Here is a 23747-nt window from a genome sequence, read left to right as displayed (position 1 = left end):
CCGGTACAACAAATTTGTGGGGCCCCCCTTATATTTGAGTAAGCAAAAAAAAAATTCAGGGGTGTGGTCACACAATTGGGTGCATGGCAATGTGTCATTGGGGCGTGGCTAGCACAACAAAATCACTAGGTCCTGAATTCACCAAAGCGTGACATTTGTCCAAGCACTCCTGACTTTCAGGACATCTAGCACCCTTTTGTAGTATAGGAAGAATGCAATGTGTACAGAAAGAGTTCAATCTTCGCCTGCACCCGCTGGGCTCACCACACACTCACCAAACATTGGCATTGTCCCTACTAGAATCACAACATTTCACACACTCTGTCCAAGTCTGTTTCACTGCTCTGTCCTACCTGTTCTTCTCACTTTTACCACATATGGCTGCTGGTTTCTTTAGTTGCGGCTTGTCTGGATCCTGGAATGTTGGAGGACCTATTTGGGAAAAAAAATGGCTACATTTAGAAAATTACAGCCAGCCCCCCCGTTAAATCAATAGCATCCATGATTAATAATTAGGCCTTCCTCCAGCCCCAACATTAAAATAGTATTCCCATTACCCCGCAAACAAAATAGCAACCATTAATTAGCCAACATCTACCTCACACACACTACATTGCAAAAGCTCAGTGCCATCACACACATTGCTGTGCCCCCTTATGATCACACTGCGCCCTCCATGCTGCCTTTGTCCCTTTCTTCATCCCCCTGTGCTATGCTGCCTTTGTCCCCTCCTTTCATCATCCCCCTTTGGCATGGTGTCTTTGTCCCTCTTTTCTTCATCTCCCTGTGCCATGCTGTCTTTGTCCCACTTTTCTTTATCCCCCTGTGCCATGCTGTCTTTGTCCCTCTTTTCTTTAACCCCCTGTGCCTCTCTGCGTTTCTCCTCTTTCACTTACCTCTGTACTGCTTTCTTTTAATCTTTATTTTCTTTTCTTCTCTCTTCTGTCTTCTTCTGTGGGCGGCTCTTCACTGGATGTCGGGCGTGACGTGATGACGTCACGCCCGACATTCATTGCAAACAGAGAGGGGAAGATGGACGCCGGCGCCGCAATCATGTGAGTATTTCTATACACACATGATCGCGGCGCCTCCCCTCCCCCCCTCCCCGGAAAAAACCCCCAAAAAAAACCACATTTGAAAAAAAAAAAAGTTTAAAAAAAAAGTAAAAAAAAAAATTCAGAGTGAGGGCCCGGGCCGGGCCCCCTGGCAGGCCCGGGCCCGTGTAATTAGTACCTGCTCCCCCCCCCCTCTCGGCGGCCCTGTCATACTGTAATGTTGAGATAAGAGCAATCAATCAGTGTTGGTATGGTTTAAACTGAAGTTCCAATGTATGGACATTCTGTATTATCCTCAACAGAGTTAACAGTGTGACATCTATGATAATAAATGTAAATATACTGGGAAATTGCATTATCTTGCCAAAAAATTGTGCCAACAAGTAGTTTTAAACTTTAATAAATAAATAGATTTAAGTAAACCCTACTCATCAGTAATTTGCCATTGCATGCTACTGTTCTCCTCCCATGAAGATTTTCTTCAAAATATTCAAGGACGGATTAAGGGCTCAGGTTACCCTAGACTAATGTGCTCGTAGTGCACACCTTCCACACCAGGCTATTAAGCAGTAGACAAAAACAAATTTGTCCTGAATTTACACTCTGGCTTCCTTCACCCTATCAATGTTTACATTTGCGTGTTTTCAAAACTGAGTTCTACTTGTCTTTTAAACGGTTCACAGCAATCTTTGTAATTCATTTTGTTTAAATTAAAATCAGAACTGTATAGTGGAATAGAGTCGTGAATGAGAGATAATGAGGGTGAAGGTGAATGGTGGGCTGTCACATCTTTTCACTGTCCTTGTCTCTCCTACTCTCTTATCCCCAAGTGCCCGTCCAAGGATGACTCATTGTTTTCATTCTTTACCATGGGAATAAATCAATACTAAAACCCACACACTACATGTTTCTTTCATGTTTTCTTTTTACTTTGGAGAACAAATATTATCTTACATTTTAAAATGAATGTCTGTTTATGCCTCTCCCTGTCACAATTTTGCACCCCCCAAAAGCCTTGCACCCTAGGTTGCAGCCTAGTCAGCCTATTGGATAGTCAGGCCCTGAATATATTGCTCTTGGAATAGCTACTTGTTGATATTTTGGGGCTATGTTATGTAATGTCAGTATAATATTATAATAGTTAACAGTTGTTCTATGTTATTGTATGTTATTGATTACATCATTAATTGCACTATGTAATTTATAATGTGATTTAACTTTTTTCAATATATGAAATGTGATTTAAAAAGTTAAAAGTAGCTAACACAAATATAAACACTAAACCTAAATAGAAAATAAAAAATATAATTAGAAAACAGTTCATTCTTTAAAATGGCCTTTTAATAATAAGCAAAACACCATTTGCAAGGGTTGCTTTCTTGTTCTCTTCTAGTCACTAAGGCTGGGTACACACTGCAGAGAACTTATAACGATGCAATATTTTTAGGAATTTGCCCGGTGACTAAAAAAAAAGCCCTGATCACCATGCCGATTCCTGTGTACATACTATTGAAGTTCTACATGATTTACCGACAGATCTGTGCTCTTCACCTGTCATAACCATCCAGAGGCTGCCAATCACAGAGAACAGTTTGTTGAGCTCTCTGCATATTCCAAATGGAACACGGCGCTAAGAATAGTAGACCAGGCAGGATCTCATCATCATCACCTTCGGGGTATCTGCCCAAGAAGAATGCCAGATGATCCCCTATACCTACAATACCCCATATACTTGTACCCTGCACATAGCATGATGGGATGCCAGACACCTCCACATATGTACTACAGCCAAATGTACATGCTGAGTTGTGACAGACACCGTCCAGTGTCACAAGATGGGCAGCCCTACCCTCCACCAGAGCCCCAGCCAATGGGTAGAGTAGAACATGTGCAGCACTAAAAAATGCTGGGTGAGGTGTCCGTGACTGAATTCAGCAATATTTTAGCTATGTAGCAAAGACAAAAATGAAGGCATTACCATGGACAGGAGCAAGCTGTGCTCAGTGCAGATAATGGCTTTATATCATCTGTATTGTTAGAGGCCAGCACTGCAATTACCCAAATGTATGAGAGACAGTTTTCCTGCTCCGTGCCAAAAATGTTTTCCAGCTCCAGGTAAAGCTTACGTATGCCATGGAGCATTTAAACCTCTCTCTACGCTTAACTTTTAATAGTGGTAGGCAACTGTAGCTCTTGAAATCTGACAGTTCGCGGTTCCATAGTAAGCATGGGTTCCATAGTTGAACAAGATTTTTGGTTCAGTATAAAAATCTCATTCAATGATATTATGTGCTTTGGAATGGTAATCGTTCCTAGTTGCAAGGTACACACTACTGTGATACAAGGCCAAACATTCATTTATCATCTGATCGGCCCAATAATCTACTGAAAACACTGTAGTGTTTATTCATCCTAACTCATATTCACTTGTAAAGAAGTTTTTAGTGACACAACAAGCACCCAAACTCCTTGCTGCAAGCACAGTATTAGAGCCACAGTGATTGCCACCTTGACCCATGGGACTAACGACCTTAACGTGTATATATTTTTTCCATTGCTGAGCCCTTCAACTAGTTGGGGGAGTGGTATGAAAAGAACTGTTCAAGCCATCTAACACATGTGCTCTCCTCTCCCTTACCCCACCTAGTTAAGATCTTCCTTTAGGGTAAAAAAAAATATGCTTATGGTTCTGGGGAGTATGAAAAAAACAAGAGTAGAATTGGTAAGTATTTTTTAATAGAATAAATAAATTTAATTTATTCATTACCTTTAAAGGTATGTTTGTTACATGTTATGCTTATAAATAAGATTGATTTATTGCTATACATGCAATTATTTATTTAAATTACTATATTCATAATTTTTTTTTATAAATGTACATTTTTAACAATGTAATTTCATTTTTTTATTCAAATTGTTTAACAAAAAAACAGCACGATTATCAAATACAGACACTACATGATGTCAGGTGCTCCACATGACACTGCCATCCCTGGAGGTGTATAATTAAACCTTTATGTTATAGTTTTTCTTACTCCATATTTTCCAAGCTGCTGCAACTTTTCTAGGTTTCACTGTGTGTTTGGTATTATTTAGCTTATTTATAATAAAAGTAGGGAGGGGGATCATTCCTAAAAAAATCTGCATTATGCACCTAGTGGCATAGGGAGTATTTGGTTGACTGGATAGTAAAGATACCAAAAGCATAGGTCTGGTAGTATGTGAAAGGGAGCAGTGTGGCAGAGAGATTAGCCTAAAAACGTTCACTCAAAGCCTAATTTTCCTAGGGAAAATCCAAAACATATGAAGGGTATAACTTTGGGAGTAGTTTGTGGGTAGTGCCTCTTGCTTTGTTGCCAAAAAAAAGTCAGTCAATAAAATGTCAGATCTGATGGTATATATAAAGGATCTGTTTGGGAGATAACATTTGAGATTACATTGGTCAAAATGAGCTAAAGATGACCCCTTATGTAAGTCCTTCATTTTCAGTTTCTACACTTGAAGATTAAGAAATTGCGCCTCTTATTATTTGGAAAGGTAGGTTTAATGATGGGAAAGTGAAAGTGTATTTGCAGTTATACTTAAATTAATCACATCCTCATAAACTGAAAACCAAAGCTTATTCTGAGATAGCTTATCATGAAGGGTGGGTAAAGGTGATAAAGTGTCCATTAAAGAAGAGATAGGTCTTTATGCAGAAAAAATGACTGTACCCATATTTTTGGAGGTCTTAGGTGGGACCAGCATTGAAACTCGTTGATAAAGCATGCTGCATGGTAACATTTTACATCTGAATAGCCCATGTCTCGACTTCGACCGCTGCAAAATGGATATTCTCTCCTTTGTGCCTCACCAAATAACTTTTGAAATATTAATTTCTATAAAGAATGTCTAAAAGGGATGCATATGAAATACATGAGTTTGGGTAAGATCAACTTCTTGATAGTTGCAATATATCCAAACCAGTATATTTCATGAACATTCCAGGATATCAGAGCTTTATTACTATATATTAGAACACTGTTTCCCAACTCCAGTCCTCAGGGACCCCTAACAGTGCTGGTTTTCCAGGTGACCAGTAATATAATTAGTGTCACCTGAGAATCTTTCAAAATGTGTCAGTCAGTAATGAATACACCTGTGCTCCAACAAAGAGATGGGGAAAACATGCACTGTTAGGGGTCCCTGAGGACTGGAGTTGGGAAACAGTATATTAGAAGATGAGGGTGAGAGGTTAATGTCATATAGGTCAGTGGTTTCTTATGGTAGTTGTATAACCAAGCATGTACAATATATTTTTTTCCATGAAGATTTGAGTCTTTGTTAGAGATTTTGGAGAAATGTGCATCAAATGTGAATTGGGAGAACCTTGGATTTCGTCAATTTTACTTTATAATTGTAGATTTCAGTATAAGAATCTAGTAGTGGCTGCAATTTTGCCAACTGGATTCAGAGCTAGTCAGGGACAATAGAACGCTGTGAGGAAACATGGAGTTGCTTTTAAACCATCATTTTTGTACACCATTTTCCTCACATTACTATTTATTGTAGAACAATAGTATTTTTAGCCACATTGTTTATAACTTTTAAAGTCATCTACATTCTATATCTCAGATGTATTTATGACAGCCTAGATTTTACAGATTAGACCATTGTTCAGACTGATCAGAGTAATTGCATTAATACGAATGTAGAGATGAATTCCTTGTCCTTTGTTCTAACTATTCAAACAGTTCCTTGTTTATGAAAGATACTTGAATATGCAGCTAAGTATATGATTTATGTATAACCATGCCTGGGCCTCAGACATAGTAACCTATAATCTTTAGGAGGGGTGTGTTCTCTCTATTATCAGGGAACAATTGTATGTCTTTGATGTTGAATGTTTATTATTGTCAGAGAAATATCTGTCTGCTGGACGATCACATTCAAGACTATTATGCTGAATTATGCCATCACCAATGATTAGCTTTGAGATCCTGGGACAATTATTTTATTCATTTTCATCTACTGTGAGTGAATGGACATCACCCTAGAGGAGAGGGGCCAAAATGATATATATATATATAAGACAGATATCAGAGCAGTAGTGGGTGTGTTTTCGGAAGTTGCTAGGAGTATCAACTTCGAAAGGTCCCGTAGATATAACCCTGCTCCAGGTAAGAATTTAGCTAGTTAAAAGGGATCGGATTGTTGAGAACCTTTGTGACTATTGGGAGACTGGCTCTGAATGGTCCTGTGGATTATATTGGAGCGAACGGTCAGCATCCTTGAGACAGTGACCTATTTATATATGTGGCTGGTGTGGGTGAAATTATTGTCACAGTGACCAAAAGTACTGGACATTAGGTAACAGTAATCTTCCATTAACGGTGGAGAAGCACTTCGATGAAAAGCTTCATTTGGAGACTCTGGTGAAGGAGTACTGTGCCAGGATAGCTTTCAGAATAAACCGATCAAAGACAAATTTCCAGGGTGAGATAAGTAAGACCAATGAAGGCAATGAAATGCCTTTTCAGCATCTGGAGATGTTAGGAAATAGGGAGCTTGTGAGGGAGATACCAATGCAATTAATTTGATTATTTTCATTTGTTATCGGGGCTAGTCTACCAGTTATAGATCATTTTGTAGTCAGTAGCTTTCACATACATTTGGAGGTATGTATTTAGAAACGCAATTTGTCTATTGCATATATAAAACCTGATTTAAAGTTAGACAGAAGTTAATTTATGTGACGTAAAAACAGTTTTCACTATATTTTCCACACTGTGCATGAGTACACTTTGCACTAGTATATAGAGTTACTGGTATCTTGCACCAGTGGATCCTTCCACTGAGAGATGAATCAGGATCATTCCAGTACATTGAGGTTAATACATCCCTTTGAGATGTGGCCTTGTAGGGTTTGTTCATATCTGGAAAAATATTGCTTTCCAGGCACCTGCTTTTGTTTAGAGTTGATCATGATGATTTGAGTTTGTCGATGATCACATTTATACATCCTATTTTAAATTAGACATATCTTAAGATATGTGCTGTTTAAAATATAAAACTAAAAACATAAGTGTGCAGGTGCATTTTTGTGTGAATGTACTTGGCACATTTTTCTGCCCCATTCTAAAATGGCTTCATAGTTGGATCTTTACCTAGATTTGGAATAGTAATTACTTCAGTTTCTAATAGTTCTGATAAAACCATCAATTATGGCAAGCAGAGATTGAATACATTAGCAAGATGTGGAGTAAGGACATCTGTAAATGTTTAATAAAAATATTGGAATTGTCATCTAGGGCAGGGGATTTAGCTAAAGGTGGGAATTTAATAGCTGAAGATATCTTATTTGGTGTCCAAACGGTATTTAGCATATAAAGTCAACATCTGAAAGTTTGATTAAGAGGACTGAGTTTACAAATTACAAAGTTTTTATTGGCTGGTGGGTGCTTGGGCAATCAATTTAGTTATAAAGATTTTAACTCTAATCATCAAAAGCATCCACAATTAGTTGGATTAGAATCTGTGGTAACCTTCAAGGCAGCTATATGGGAGATTCAAGCTCTGGCTTGCAAGCATCTAATTTTGCAGGCTAAAAAACTTTACACTCTCTTCCTTTGGTGTAATAAAGCTGCCCTCAGTCTGGGCAAAAGCTTTTAAATTTGGAACATGAGGAGGTGTTGTAGCTTGTATCTCAGTCTCAAAAGTTGCTTTGTTGCTTTTTTACTTACAGTTCTTACTTACATTATCTGCAGATTCCAAATCAATGTTCTGATTAGAAATATATGAACTCCTACGTTATCTTTTTGAGATGAGCACCTAATTGTAACGCTTTATGCTTAATCACAGTTTTGAAAGCACTCCAATGTATCAAAGAGTCAATATATTCTGGCTTGTTGAGTTGGAAAAGGTTATCAATAGCAATGGAATATGTGCCTTCAGGAGGCAGTCATTCAGTCTGCAAGAGCTAGGAGCAGTTTGGTTACCATCTGGGGCCCAAGTTGGAGAGATAGGGACATACCTCTGTTTTCATCATGTGCTGTACAGACCATTTATCTACCAACATTAAATAAATAGTGTATGTTACTATTAAAGGAAATAATTGACCAATCATTGTCTCAATAAAATAATAGATCCTCATTTCTGACAAATGATAAAAGCCAAACACCACGCAGTGCAGTTGAAATCAACTAACATATATTCTATCAGAAATGCCCTGCTCTCTAAAAGGTGGGTCCACATTTTTAGAAAAGAAACTTTTATTTTTTCTTTCAGTAAAATAATTGTTGTCAATAAGCTATTCTGTGACATTTGCAGCTTCACTGGAAAACCACACTAGATGATGCCTGCTTTCCAAAGTGTGTTGGTGACCTGGGTGAATTCTGGTCTACTGGAGACGGTTGCCTAAAATAGTGATGCCCTTGCACTTTTTCAAATAACTCATAATGTCCTCTAAACATATAATTCAATTAACAATAGTTTTGATCTCCAAAGTTCATTCTTCATTAATATATATAACATTAGATTTTGATTATGAATTTAAAACTGTATATCCTTTTAAATCATAAAATGAAAAGAAATGACATTGACAGCATTATTGACACTTTAGACTTAATATTTGGTAACACAGTCTTTGGTCAAAATAAATGCAATCATTCACTTCTTATAGCCATGGACGAGTTTCATGCACCTCTCTACTGCGAGTTTTGCCCACTCTTCTTGTGCAACTGCTCCAGTTCTCTCAAATATGAAGGGTGCCTTCTACCATCTATAGTTTTTTAGATCTCTTTGTAGGTGTTCTTTGAGATTTAGAGTTGGACTCATTGCTGGCCACTTCAGAACAGTCCAGTATCTTGTCTTGAACTATTCCTGGATGCTTTTTGAAGTGTGTTTGGGGTCTTTGCACTTTTGGAAGACCCATGACCTTCAACGGAGACACAGATTTATGACACTGGATTCAACATTGCGCTCCAAAATGGATTGCTAAGCTCCAGATTTCATGATGCCATGTACTGTAATCTTTTATCAAGGTGTAACTTTCCAGGAGGGCGTTGGCTACAGTTCCATGAGCCTTAAAGTTCCTAATAACATTATGTACAGTTGAAACGGGAACATTAAGGTTGATTGATTTATAGCCATGACATCTGCTGATTCTTCTCTTTCCGCTCTTATGGCAGGTTCATCAGTGTCTTCTAACTGCTATGGTTAGAGTTCAGCAGAGGTCTAAGAGACTGAGTCCTGCCAGGCACAATATGCTTCAAATGAAAGTACTGAGCAACCAGTTTCAAACATATTTTGTGTTTCTTTTTTTGAGACATCCGTACTGTAAGCCTGCTTTTTTTCTGCTTAGCAAACTGTTTGCAGAGAGCTCTGCTAGCGCATGTCCATTTAGAACAGATGTCAGCTCTGCTCCCTTTTTTCTTTTTGCCCTACTTTTATTTACACTTTTATTGCATTTTTTGTTTTCTTTCAATAAATACTCAAAATGATCCATAAAAACTACACAATCTCCCCTATTTATCTCTTTCTGTATATATTTTATATCAAATTCAAAACGTAACATGAAGAGTCTGGCATAGTGTTTTTTTTCTGCCTATGTTCTTTGTGTTTTGAGAAGCGACTGGAATATCTCTATGTGAAATCCGACTGCAAAGAGAATGGTATTCTGTTGAAGAAAAAAGAAAAAAATTCTGAATTTATTAAAAAGCACCTTATAATTTACAAAGAAACTGTATGCAGACTCTCACTGATAGTAACAGTTATTCAGGAAATTACTCTAGATAAAATAGCCTGGATATAACTAGAGTGTATTTAGCTTTAAGGGCCACTTAACCTTAGTGATGAGCTTCATGATAGAAAATAAATCACAATTCACAAGAATATATTTTGCAATTTTGTGCAGTATGCAATTACACTTTTATCTCAATGCCGACTAAGTACAATATTCATACATATAGAGAAAAGTATAATTGTATACTGCACTACATTAGAAAATACTGCACTATTGGCACACATAAGCTATGTTAAAATATATTGATAATGTTGGAATTGTAATTGATTTAGTGGCCCTTTTGAGGGAAATACACCCTATTTATTTTAACTGACTAAAATGTTTAACTAAATGTTTTGACAACATTTTTTGACTATATTTTTGATTATTTTTTTACAGATTATTGGCCTAAAGCAGCTATCCTCTAAGAAACACATATTGATATATTGTTAAGAGCCTTTAATGTTTAAAAAAAGTAATATTACACAAAACTTCTATATAACATAGGGGTTTACGTAAACGCATATGCGTCACAAATGTACATAGGAAAAGACAGATGCATAAATAAGCGCCTATGTTTAGTGGAACACACCTCAAGATGTATTCAACTGCATATCAATAGCTTTTGCACCAGGTGTAGTGCAGGGGTAACAAATATGTATACTTACTCCACATGATAATGTAGAGAAAACTAAGAGAATTAGGAGAAATGTGACTTGACAGTGTTAGTAGTAAATGCGAAAGATTGATTACCTTTTCTGTATGCAATACAATCATTTAATAAGGTTTCAAATGTGCAAGAGAAAAGTACTTAGGGTACATAAGCCCTGGCTCTGTTTCCAGCAGTAAGCATGACATTAAGGTAAGACACCAAGCTACTGACTTTGGTCAATAAGTGGTGGGTCCTAGCCCCAAAGTACAAGACATTAGCAGGTCCCAGCAAGAATCACCATCCCCACAAATTTTGGTGCATTGCACTTCAGTCCAAATTTTGAGGACCCAGGACTCCATCTTTGAGGCGTGAACTAAACCATTCACCCTTTTGTGCCACTAGAAGGATTTCTCTGAGTGCTATGAAGATTCACACTACCCAATGTGCAGAGGCAAGGGTAGTAGTGCAACATGTGGTAGAGGGGGAGGAAAGGTGCACCTAATCTACATGCATTGACAGCCTCAAGTGGTTTAGAGGAAGAGGAATTGGATTTTGGGAGGAAGAACAGGATGATGAGCCCCAAAGTTTTCCTACCAATGGACAGTCTTCATTTAGGCATGTGAGGGAGGGGAGAGTGGTCCCCAGAAATAGAGGACCAATCAAGGATTCCTAGTTATGGCCAGCAACCTAGTCAGATAGCCAGGCATAGAGTAAATTAGGAAGCAGGCACCCAGAAGCCCCACTGGACTGCCACAGGAGTCTAAATATCCCTACATATGGTTTATTTGTGGGTCTGCAGATGAGTGGCCCAGTTTCATTGTTGCCTCATCTTCTGTCACAGGGCAGCATAAGCCCCATTCTAGCTAACTGCAATTAAGTGCCTGTACTTACTGCTGCCTACCCTACCACCAGATCCAGGTGAGCAGACTGTAAATTTGAACAGAAGTGACTGCCAAGTCACTGGCGAACAAGGACTAAAAGGTGGGGGAGGTATGTGATGAAACAAGGGGTAGCTTTCACTTTCCTCTCTCTGTACCTCATTTCTCACAAAATATAGACTAAAAAAATGGTACTTTTATTATTAGATGTTCTCTGGATCCCCAGGTTGAGTTTACCCAAAGGTTATAAAAGGTGTTATATTGATCACTGGCAGGGGCTGGCTGGGCTGGGGTTCTTCGGCCCTCGGGCCAATCCCATAGTAGGCTTACTTGGGCTAGGTCACTGAGCTGCCAGCATTTTTTTCCTTTAAAATGTTCCTAATAGGCTGCTGACTTGAGTCTCACCCCCCTGTGCTAAAATGTGGCAGCCATCTCCTGTTCATTGGTTTGAATTTTTATATATATATTACATTATTGGGGTTCCCATTTAAATGTAAAGTTCACTCTGTATTGATATTAGATATTGGGAATGTGGCATATTTATATTGGTGACAATCTGTTCTCTATTCTCTCACTGTTTGTGCCCCCTCTATTATTATTTTGTTTCATTTTTTGTGGGTTTGCAATCTTATTTGAGTGGCTGCGCTGTGTGGCGCTTACTGATACATTGCTAATATTACCCTAAAGTGCCTATATATCCTTTACACACTTTACACTTTATAGTTTATACTTTATTTTCTACATCGACCACACCACTTTGTAAATCCCTACAATGGCTCTCTGTCTATTCTAGAATACAATTCAAATTACCCTTACCTACAAAACCCTCAACACCATCACCCCTTCATACATCTAAAATCTCATATCAAAATACACTCCCTCCTTTCCTCTTAGATATACCACTGACCAGCACCTTGTCTTGTCTCTGGTAACCACCTCTCACTCACGCTTACAAAACTTCTCTTGTGTTGCTTCTCACTTATGGAATTCCCTACACTACACCCAGTCAGACTTTCCCACAGCCTTCAAATATTTAGATGCTCTCGGAAAACCCATATCTTTTTTAGAACTTACCTTATCCCCGATAATACTATTCACATTATTACACCCTCACAAATGTCCCAATCTCCACACTTGCTCCTTTTGTAGCTGTTGTGCCTTCTTCCACTTGGAATTCAAGCTATCTAATGATCAGGGTCCTCCATACCCTTCGTTTCATGTCTTTATTTATTTTGTCTACCTAGTATGTCTCTTTTTTATGTATGTCCCGTTTTCCCTCTACGGCACTGCAGAGTACTGTGGCACCTTACAAATCTACAATAATAATAATAATACTTTTAATATTATACCTGTGAATGAACATGACAGCGATTCTATGTAGATCAGTGTGTGGTATGTTAATTATCTGTATCAATTGTGTTTACATAGGATTAAGAGACCTATATGTTGATTATATCAAGCCAGGTGGGTGACGGAGATAATGAAGTCCGTTGTTTAATCACTGGGACATAATTAACTTTGCAGATTGTGTGGGTTGAGAAGTAATGTAATTATGTTCTCAGTGAGTCCTATTGTGTGGGAAAAGACAAGATAAACATAGAAACATTGTGGTCCAGATGTCAGGGCACCAGACCATTTGCTATAGGAAAAATCACTATGGCAGGAATACAAAAATGGGATGAAAACACCCAGGGCATGTGCTATTTGGAAGGAGACTAAGCAGGGATCCAGGTTCCGTCAATACAAAATTTCCATTTGTGTTTTAGCCAACTGTATCCCCAGCTGTGAGACACTGAGCTATTCATATTCACTATATCAAACTAAAGACTTGGGGTATATTTACTAAACTGCGGGTTTGAAAAAGCGGAGATGTTGCCTATAGCAACCAATCAGATTATAGCACTCATTTTGAGAATATACTAAATAAATGTTAACTACAATCTGATTGGTTGCTGTAGACAACATCTCCACTTTTTCAAACCCGCAGTTTAGTAAATATACCCCTTGGTACTACCTAAGGGGTTGGTGACTCATCTAGCTATTAGTAAGTGTGTTTGTACATAGTTTTATTACTATTTTGCATTATATTTTTGTATTTTACAGTAAAATATACTGTTGTATCTTTCCAATATACCCTACCTGTGTGATCTGTGAACCTAGGTATTGGGATTTATATTATGAGCTACAGCTTTTGTACACCATACCATCACAACCCACTTTCCCGTCCAGCAGCTACAATTATCAATCTGTTTACTTATGTATCAAGTGTTCCCAAAACGTCTTAGATTGTGAACTCATTTGGACAGGGCCAGCTTTACATTTTATTTCATGTCATTATATGTAATTTGTTTATATATGATCTCCTCAGTGTACATTGCTGCATAGTATGTTTTATATATAAAAGTAATAATAATAATAATTATAACAAGTATATTTTATCTGGTCAGTTATTAAGAAATGTTAGGGTTGCTTAAGTAACATAAATGTAATTACATGCAAATACAAAGTAAAATAAATTAAATGCAGACATCAGCTGATTTCCTGTTTGGATTACTTCAGGAAGTAGATTTAAATGGAACTGTTAGTTAAGTAATGCGAATAAATAGTCACAACTTCATATAATATATCTATGATGGTAATGTTTTAAGTATTCAGCTGGAGAAGTTAATTCACTAACAGCCAATCAGAAGTGGCTGCTGGTAGTCATCATTATTCTAAGTTGTTGCAACAGTCCTCCACCACCCACAAGAAATATGCACTCTGAAATGTGCATTCGCATCTATGTCCAGGTCTACTTGAGAAGTAATTACATGCTCTTACATGATCTTTGCTCGCCTGCCCCATCCATGCTATGTTCTGCCTGTCCATGCATAGAAGTTATAAGTGTATGGCCTACGCATTTTTGCAAAAAAAAAAAAAAAAAGACATATCCAACTCTACATAAGCCCCATAATTTCTAATCAGACCCCGTATTCTGGACTGCTGTCAGCCAACTATTCAATACAGGAAATCATGGACAAACCTAAAATTAGAAATGGGTGTCTGCTGTTAGTCCCATCTATTTTATCAATTGTTCCATCCATTAACAATCAAATATATCAACAATTGTATGTGTACATTGATAGAAAATACATTCAATTATTGTCATAGTTCTTCCTTATGTTGCTACCACTCATTTAAAGCACAGTCAGAGCCATGAACAGTGTCTTTTTCTCTTTTTTTTAAATCTTTATTATTCATATGGTTTGCTGAGCAGTGTCATGTTACTCCCATTCCAGTTCATGATCCGTTTGTCTTATAAGTACCAGTCACTCAGATTATACCCCACCATGTGTGAGAACAAATATTTCTAACGAGTGGAACTAAGGATGGAGAAACGTTTGTATCTAATCTTTCTAAAGTTTATCGGTCACCTAATCTCTAAGATCATTCAGTTAAGTGACATTAGGGGGTAAATGTATCAAGCTGAGAGTTTTCCGTCGGGTTTGAAAAACCAATCAGATTCTACCTGTCACTTATTTAGTGCAGTCTACAAAATGATAGCTAGAATCTGATTGGTTGCTATAGGCAACATCTCCACCTTTCAAACCCGCCAGAAAACTCTCAGCTTGATACATTTACCCCCTGGGCTCTTTTCCATACACTTAGAAGGCATTAATATTCTGATAGAAGAACAACGGCACCGTTCTGGTTGTAAACAATGGCAAAAACGGTTCAGTAAAACAAAAAACAAACAACAAAACTAAAATGCAACTTTAAACACTTTTCCTAAATGATTTGTGACTTTTTGCATACATCACTTGCAGTTAATATAATATTCAGTAAAGCTACAGGATAGCTTTACTGCGTGTTTGTGTGCTGCAAGGATTATAAGGTTACTGGATTATAAAAACTTCATGCTGAGGTTTTATGTGCGTTAATGTACAAATTTGGTTCTAATCTGACTGTATTTGCACGTGCATAGATTTTGGCTATATATATGGTTCTGTGAGTCAGCGGGATGGTTCAGAAGTATAATTAGAAAGTATTATTGAGACCTGTTCCTAGTAAAATAAAACAAAACTTCCCACACAAACCAGTGGCCGAGCTCCTGGTGGGAGAATGAATGAACTCATGATCACCTACGAGTTTGTGATACTATGGAGAATCAGAGTGTTGCGTTGTGCAGAGAACACTAATATCCCCATCTGAAATTTCACAGGATGTGGTGTTTATTACACATGGAAATTACAACACAAATTCTTCTCAACAACTGGCTGACTGCAGATGATGAGAGATGTGATCCAAAATCAGATACAGACACTATATTGATCCTAGTGATCAGTTTCTGGAAAGTCTCATGGTATCTAAATATGTTTTAAATTATACTGAACTTTATAGAATAAAAAATTATGCTCTCACTCTGGAGGCTTAATTACCCGCCGCTGGTTACCACCAGCTGCAGGCTCTGCGCATTGACTCCTACAGGTCAGTCCACAAGACTGGGGATAATAATCAGGACTCGGTGGGACTCATTGCGGGTCTCATTAACCCCTTCACTACCCGGAGTCTGAGGCACACATTCCCCCTGTGCTCACACTATATCAACAAGGGTTTCCACTTTATTCTCCCACACCCAGACACCTCTCCATTTATTGTGCCTCCAATTTCCCTCACAGCCTTGAAGGTGTTGAGGGATCACAAACCAATTTGTGGATCTTGGTTCAGGTTCTGAAGCCATAGGAGAGCGACATCCATTCATCCCCACTGAGTGACCTAAGTGATTTTTGTCTCTACACTTTATTACTTGGACTCTGTCCGTTACCCTGGGTAGAGGATATATTCATCTGATTTAATTTCCTCCTGATCACCTAGTTCAAACCACCTATGTTCTAACTCTACTCGTCCCATGGGAGCGGGTCATTTCCTGAAGCATTACCCCGAATGTATCCATACCACCTCTGTTATCCTTCATTCTATCCGGTTGTGTGGTCTCTTGGAGCAATCATGTCGCACAAACCAAAGAAGAACCCTCCACCTCAAACACCCAGTATGTTCTCCAGAATCGGCAAGGCTGCCCCGCCATCTACATCTGCCCCGGCATCTCCAAATTCTGATGCTGACACTCCGCAGCTCTCTTTAGCTGATATAGTGAAACAAGTGAAGGCCACTATCCAGTCAGAATTCCGGGCTTTGGTCACAGAGTTACACACGGAAATCGCTGCGCTGGGTGTTCGCACCGACTCTCTGGAAAAAACAACTACTGATCTCTGTGTCTTCCAGACCCAAACTGACCAGGACATAACAGCTATTCGGGCCGACCTTGACTCTCTCAAAGAACAGTTTGAAGATCAAGAAAACCGTTCCCGACGGAACAACATCAGGCTCAAGAATGTTCCAGAGTCTATCACATCTGAGGAACTACCTTCATACTTGCAGGGCCTATTTACTTCCCTGGTTCCAGACCTAGCCCCTGACGATTTCCACTTAGACCGTACACATCGGGCTCTCCGACCTAAGCCTCAGCCTTCTCAACCACCCAGAGATGTCATCACACGTCTACACTATTACTCCACCAAAGAGAAGATTCTCGCAGCTGCTCGGGACCATCGAGACTTTTCCTATTCCGTTACCAATCCTCTCTTCTTCCAGGACCTTTCTCCTATTACACTGAAGAAACGTCAAGACCTAGCTGACATCACTCAATGCCTACGATCGGCTGGCATCCGATATCGTTGGGGGTTCCCTTTCAACTTTCTTTCTCTCATACTCAATCAAGACCCCGGAACAAGGTCGGGACCTGTTACAAACTTTGAATTTCTCAGATCTCCCAAGCTCAGCTCCCAGCATGTCGACAGTGACCCGTAAATGGCCTCCTCAAGCTGAATGGTCTTCTTCGTAAATATTGCTAATTTAAATGTTCTTTACTCTATTGTTCTTTATTTGTCTCTCTCGACTTAATATATACTGTATGTATTCAATGTTTAACTGTTCACACTTGCTCGAGGTCCTGCGTTGATGGGGGTGTTCCTAAGACTTAGCCTACTTCCATTTATCTGTGGGCCACTCTCGGGCCATATGCCCTGTCCCACTGGCTCCCCCCCTGAATGGCTAGACCTCGAACCAAACTTACTGCTCACAATCTAGGAGGCGAACACACATGTTTTACACTCTGTTTGTCACGGGCACTAGGAGTCTTTACCCAGGGATCACCAGGTGATGGACTTACCAGAGCAATATAGGTGGTAATATGGTACTCTGGTAGCGGTGTGATCACGGAACAGGAGACAGCAGATGGTAGAGAATGCTCGTGGAAAGTCTATGACTAGCAGCACTGGTAATATATAGGTAATAGTACACGAGGAACTGAATGGACAAAGGAAACGTGAGGGTAGTCAGTGGTCTGCGGATAGCAAGTTGTACCACTGCTATAGTGAGGAGGAATGTCCAGAAATAACGAGGAGGTGATGAGAGTCAGCGGTCTGCGTTTAGCAAGTTGTACCGCTGTCTAGGTGAAGGAATGGAATCCAGGTGGAGGTATCCGGAAAGTCAGTGGTCTGCGTTAGCAAGTTGTACCACTGCTATGTGGAAGGATACTGGAAACAGGTGACACAGGGAACAGGAATCAGTGGTCTGCCTCTAGCAAGTTGTACCACTGAAATATATATGTGAGGAGGAGCACGGGGAGATAAATCTAATGCAGAGTATACACGGGCACACTGAACTTGATCCCACGATGATATGCACAAAGTATTAATAACTGAGCAGCACTGCACAAATATACAAAGTCACAGGAACTATCCAGACTACAAGGTAACACAGTCAAATGATGGCAATAGTCTCAGTGGATAGGCAACTCCAGAGAAGAACAACTCAGTCCAGCAAGGTATGCAATACACGAGCACAGTCAATGATAAGTATGCATACCGTGGTTCAGAAGAGCAGGCTGTCAGAAAGGAGTGCAGGGATACCTGAGCGGCAGGAGGCCGGCAGGATGCGAAGTCCCAGGGAAATGGAAGCGAAATCCAAGTAGGTGCAGCGCACAGGTAGGTAGACCAGCAACGATGGAAAGAATACTCAGGAAGCAGTAGTATATAGGACTGGTCGCCTGGAGATCACTGAAGGGTAGAAGTGGTAAGGCAGAGAAGACAGCAGCGGAGCGTTGATCCAATGCAGACAGGCGAGACACAGGCAGGAACACTGTAGAAGCACGGAGAGCGGATCAGCTGGCTGCAGACACGAGGAGTACTGGAGAGTAGCGATAAGCAGGACACTGCAGATACACGGAGGTAGCGGATAGGAATCAGCAGGTGCAGTCACGATGAAACACGAGAGAGTTGAGGTAAGCTGGAACTGTTGAACACGGAGACAGCAGATAGGAATCAGCTGGTGCAGTCTCGATGAAACACGGGAGAGTTGAAGTGAACTGGTAACTGTAGTGCACGGAGGCAGCGGATAGGAATCAGCTAGAGCAGTCACGATGAAACACGGGAGAGTTGAAGTGAGCTGATAACTGTAGTGCACGGAGGCAGCAGATAGGAATCAGCTGGAGTAGTCACGATGAAACACAGGAGAGTAGAAGTGGTCTGGAAACCACAGGAGAGTTGAAGTGGTCTGGAAACCACAGGAGTTGAAGTGGTCTGGAAACCACAGGAATCAGCTGGGCTGAATACACGAGGAAACACAGGAACACCTTCAGAGGCTCATGGGGAATGAGACTCCAAGATCAGGCAACGAGGTATAGACAGCAGGTGCTTTAAATAGGGAGTGTTGCCTGATCAGCCAATTAACTAAAAGGAACAGATACTGAAGGTTTGAAAGGGCTGCACATGCGCAGACCCTCAGGATGGTGGACGGCCACGGTTCCTAAACATACGGGAAGAAGCACTCACAGTCTGGTGAGTGACACTGTTGATGCTATGTTAATTCTTTTTGTTTTTTTGATTTGCTTATTTATCTTGTTTTCCCAAGATTTGCATTAACACATGATACTGCTCTATTCCTGTCCACTGTTTAGCATATATGTATATTTATATATAAAAGCTGTGCATATCTTTTGTTATTTCCCCTCTGGATGGAGGGTACCGTCTCAGCGGACATTGAGCGGCGAGGTTTAGCTTCTACGTAACTGTTTTCTACTCAAATTCCACACAATTGCCGTTGGGTGCCCGCTGACATGGTTTGGTTCCACTCCTATCTCCTTTGTAGATTCTACACAATTGTATAATCTACCTGTTTTCATTGAGGTGATTTTTACTCAGGTTTCGGTTTCGTTTTGTTTTCCGTGTTTGGTTCACATGTATAATGTTTCATTTTTCCTTATTTGGTAATCTCATTGCTCCTCGCTTGACTTACTGTCCCGCTTCCACCACCTTCTAGCGGTCAATCTTTCCGTTCACTTTTGGCTATCCGTGCCTTGCCCCCCTCTTCCGGTACCTATGTTGTACCTTTCGTTTCTATTCCGGACCGGGACCGGCTTCCCTCCGGGGAAGATGGTCTCCCACTTTCCCTTTTCTATCCCCTCTCTGTCCCTACTCACTAGCCCTCCTACTCGCTCCAATCCTCCAGACCCACCATGACTCTCAAAATTATTTACCTCAATGCTAATGGCCTCAACTCTCCCACCAAACGCACAATGGCTCTTCAGCACTTTAAACGCCTTAAGGCAGATTTTCGTTTTCTTACAGGAAACGCACTTCAAGATTCCCCACCCGCAATTGACATGCAAGACATACCCTCATACCTACTATGCTTCCTCTGATAGTAACAAAGAGGTACTGCTATCCTCATACATGGCAACATTCCTTTTTCAGTGGAATCCCAATACTCTGACCCTCTAGGCAGATATCTAATATTGATCGGATCTCTAGGTTACGCTAAGCTCACGTTAGTGTCCCTTTACGCTCCTAGTGTGGGACAGGGTGCCTTTTTTCCCGCATTTTATAAACAACTCTCCACCATAGCCCAAGGTCAAATAATTGTAGGTGGCGATTTCAATTCCACTCTGGTCCACGGGATGGACCGCTCCGTTGTTTCCTCCTCCAATACCTCCGCTCATCGAGAATCTAAAACTTTGGTATCCTTCCTCAAATCTTACGACTTTTACGATGCTTGGCGTCTCGCCCACCCCTCTGGTAGGCAGTACACTCACTACTCAGCCCCACACAACATCCACACTCGCATTGACCTCATTCTCATAGATCGCTTCACTACTCAGCAGCTTGTTGATTCCGATATCCTACCGGTTAGCTGGTCTGACCATGGTCCTGCTCGAAATCGCCTTTCCCCGCCCGCGCTCTTCCCCCCCAAAATGGCGACTGGATGACACTCTGCTTCTAAAGCCCGATCAGATCTTCTCTATCTCCGAATCCATTAAGGAATTTATCTCTCTGAACTCTTCGCCAGATATTTCGCCCTCCATTCTTTGGGAAGCACATAAAGCCTCCATACGCGGCACACTTATTGGGCTTTCCGACTTTCGCCGCAAAGCTGAACTCGCTCGCATCGTGGCTCTCGAATCACAAATCGCAGCTTTAACAGCACTACACAAGCGCTTTCCGAAACGCAAGATCCGAATCAAGCTGTTCGCTCTTCGCGGGCAATTACAGCAAATTCTCTCCAAAAAGGCGGCCAAAACTCTTGGTTGGCTCCATCAGAAGTTCTACGAGAGGGGAGATAGAGCGGACAGGCAACTAGCCCAGAAGCTACGAAATAAACGTACCCGCAACCGCATTGACTCTATCAAGAACCAATCTGGAGATCTCACCTTTGATCCCAAACAAAAAATTATGCTAAGTAGGGATAGTGGAAGGGTCTGGACCTGGATACACTTTATAGTGAAGGTTTGGTCTGTACAGTCTGCCACATACTCTCGCGTGTGAAAGAGATGAGCAAGGGTGGCGCAGTCAATTGCGCTGTAGCTATGGAGATTTTAGCCTGGCGGTATTGATTATTTCATCACCAGAGAAGGAGACAGCAGATGGGATACAGGAAACTGGGCTGGGTGGCAAGAGGGGAGAAATGAACGCAAAGAACTAACCAGTTTTATTTTATGGTTTCCACCAGTTTCTAGTTATTTACATTGGACAACCTTGGGACTTGATCCAGCATAGCTGCGGCGGGTAAGGGATTGCCCTTATTTTGTCTGGGCATCACAATTTGAACCATCAGCCTTCTTTAGCTCATTCCTAATGTAGTCTTCCTCCAGAACTTTGTGGTCTGTGATTACCAGTTCTTTGGCAAAATTCTGCACAGTATCTTTTCTCTCTGGCATTTTCACCGATCCAGGTGATTAAAAAACATTTAACCCTCTTGCTCATGACATCTCTGGTGGTAAATCTGATATGCGCAAACTGTAAATGTCATAAGTGCAATTGTTTACAAACTCTTTATAGCTTGATCCTTGGTCTCCTGGAACAATTGCGGAACCGTAATATTTAAATGTGACCCAGCTAATGTCATTGGTGCAATCTCTAACAATGTTATAAGCTTCCCTGAAAGATTCCTTGTCAATCTTAGTTGCCATTTTTGTGACAGTTGTAAGCTCTATGATAGGTCCAGAAAAGAGGCATAATCAGCTGTATGCAGCACAGAAGTGCTAAATCCAATAACCAGATAAGTGCAGATTAGTGGATTGCAGGGATGGGACAGAACAGGTCCCTCTGTAGCACCTGCTGGTCTCAGTCCTACTTTCAGCTCCTGTGAATGAAGCAAGGACTTCAACAGTTTTTTGTAAGAAATATATTTGGCAATAATTTTTATTTGAACTGCATACACAAGGAGATACACATTAGAAATGAATGTCATTAAGTAGAGCAAAGCAAAAAAAGAGGAGTAAATTTGCTCCTAAACAAACCAAGTTACAATGCAAGGGATGCAAAATAGTTTATTATTTTGCACATAAGTTAAATAATGGCTGCTTTTTCTTCTAGCATACAAATATTTGATAGCTTTCTTTTTACTCTGAAATTTAAAGTTGATCTAGAACATGCCCTATCCCAACTATAGATCTGTCCCCACATTTTAAATTTACCCCCCCCTCCCTCATATGCAACATGGTTTTGCCCATGTGCAAAGTTACTCATTTTTTATGCTTTGTTCTCCTTAATGCCTCAGGCCCGAAGTATTCAGTTTGCCTAGTTTACATTGAAATGCTTAGCATAGCTTTGACATGTATTGTAAAGTGCTATGGCTTAATACGTCAACCCTATGACGATCATTAGGAGTGATTGATATAGCAATTAATTTATTTAGTCATCTTGTTGCACGTAGAAAACATCTTTCTCCTCTCAGTTGGTAGAACATTGCTTTTCTTTGTCAAGATGAATTTATTAATTTTAGTGAGAGCCAAAATAAGACAGACTATGTTGGGAAGTCGAAGGAATGTTATATCAAAGTACTTAGACATGGAGCTAAAAATTATCATAGCAATATTTTCGTTTTCGAATAAATATAGACTACTGTACCATTAGAAAATCATATTAAGTAGTTTTAACTATAGTTAATATATATGATTGTATAATGCATGCTATGGAATAACATTTTTTTTGAGAAAAAGAAAACTATAACTGACTTTATATAAGGTGTTTTCCAACAGTTGCAGGTTACAGAGAAAAAAGAATGAACTAAAGATTTGGAGCTCTTCCCCAAGCTCCTATAGGGTTTACCTGTAAACTTGATCAAAGTGAGACAACAGGTACATGTTATTCACAAGTATCAAAATCAGTAGGTCCCACTAATAATATATTTGGTGACCTCTGCCAAAAGAGTACTGAGAATTGTGTTACAGCTTCCCACTGATGATTACTGTGGAAGAATTACTAGAAAAGTGATCAGAAGGGATCTGTATCTACTTTAAATCCAGGGGTATTCAGTAATGAGTGGTGGTTGCTGATGGAAAATTCCATGTAATTAATGAAACAAGACTGCATTGTAACAATTAAGCAAAAATTAAAAATGAGGCTAAATCTAGTGTTGGAAGCTTGTTAAGCAGTGTAATGGATCCAATACTCTCACTTAACAAAAAAATAACACTTACATGGTGATGAGTTTTGCTATGAGTTAGAGATGTAATGATCCTGTGATGGACATCATCACTGAGCACCAAAGTTTAGTAAAAAACACACACACACATGTGAACACATTTTATTTCCTGTTCTGCAAAATGAGGTAAATGTAGAAATGGTGGTACTCTCTGAACTTTCTTACGGACTCCAAACTGCAGAATGAATCCCTGTTGTCACACTGATGTCAATGCTTGTCTACCAAATAGTGGAACAGACACCAGTGCATTAGGTGAATTGTAGGTCCTGCAAGTCTTGCTCTTATACAGCATGATTGTGAGGCAGTCTTCTTATTGCAATTACTTACGTCAGAATGTCTCTGAACACATACATCAAAAACGCAACTAATATAATGACTCA

At 39.9% G+C, this 23747-nt stretch overlaps 1 protein-coding gene and 1 pseudogene across 3 annotated transcripts in view; one reads left to right on the top strand and one right to left on the bottom strand.

Annotated features, from left to right (window-relative positions):
- GABRG3 (gamma-aminobutyric acid type A receptor subunit gamma3) overlaps nt 1-23747 on the top strand; it is a 515770-nt gene that overhangs the window by 5640 nt on the left and 486383 nt on the right. The window lies entirely within an intron of this gene.
- On the bottom strand, nt 21461-21850 carry LOC142140222 (coactosin-like protein pseudogene; annotated as a pseudogene).

The sequence above is a fragment of the Mixophyes fleayi genome, chromosome 2, assembly GCF_038048845.1.
Source record: "Mixophyes fleayi isolate aMixFle1 chromosome 2, aMixFle1.hap1, whole genome shotgun sequence".
Lineage (NCBI taxonomy): Eukaryota > Metazoa > Chordata > Amphibia > Anura > Limnodynastidae > Mixophyes > Mixophyes fleayi.
Note: the sequence above shows the minus strand (reverse complement) of the source record. Positions and strands in the feature narration are given on the sequence as shown.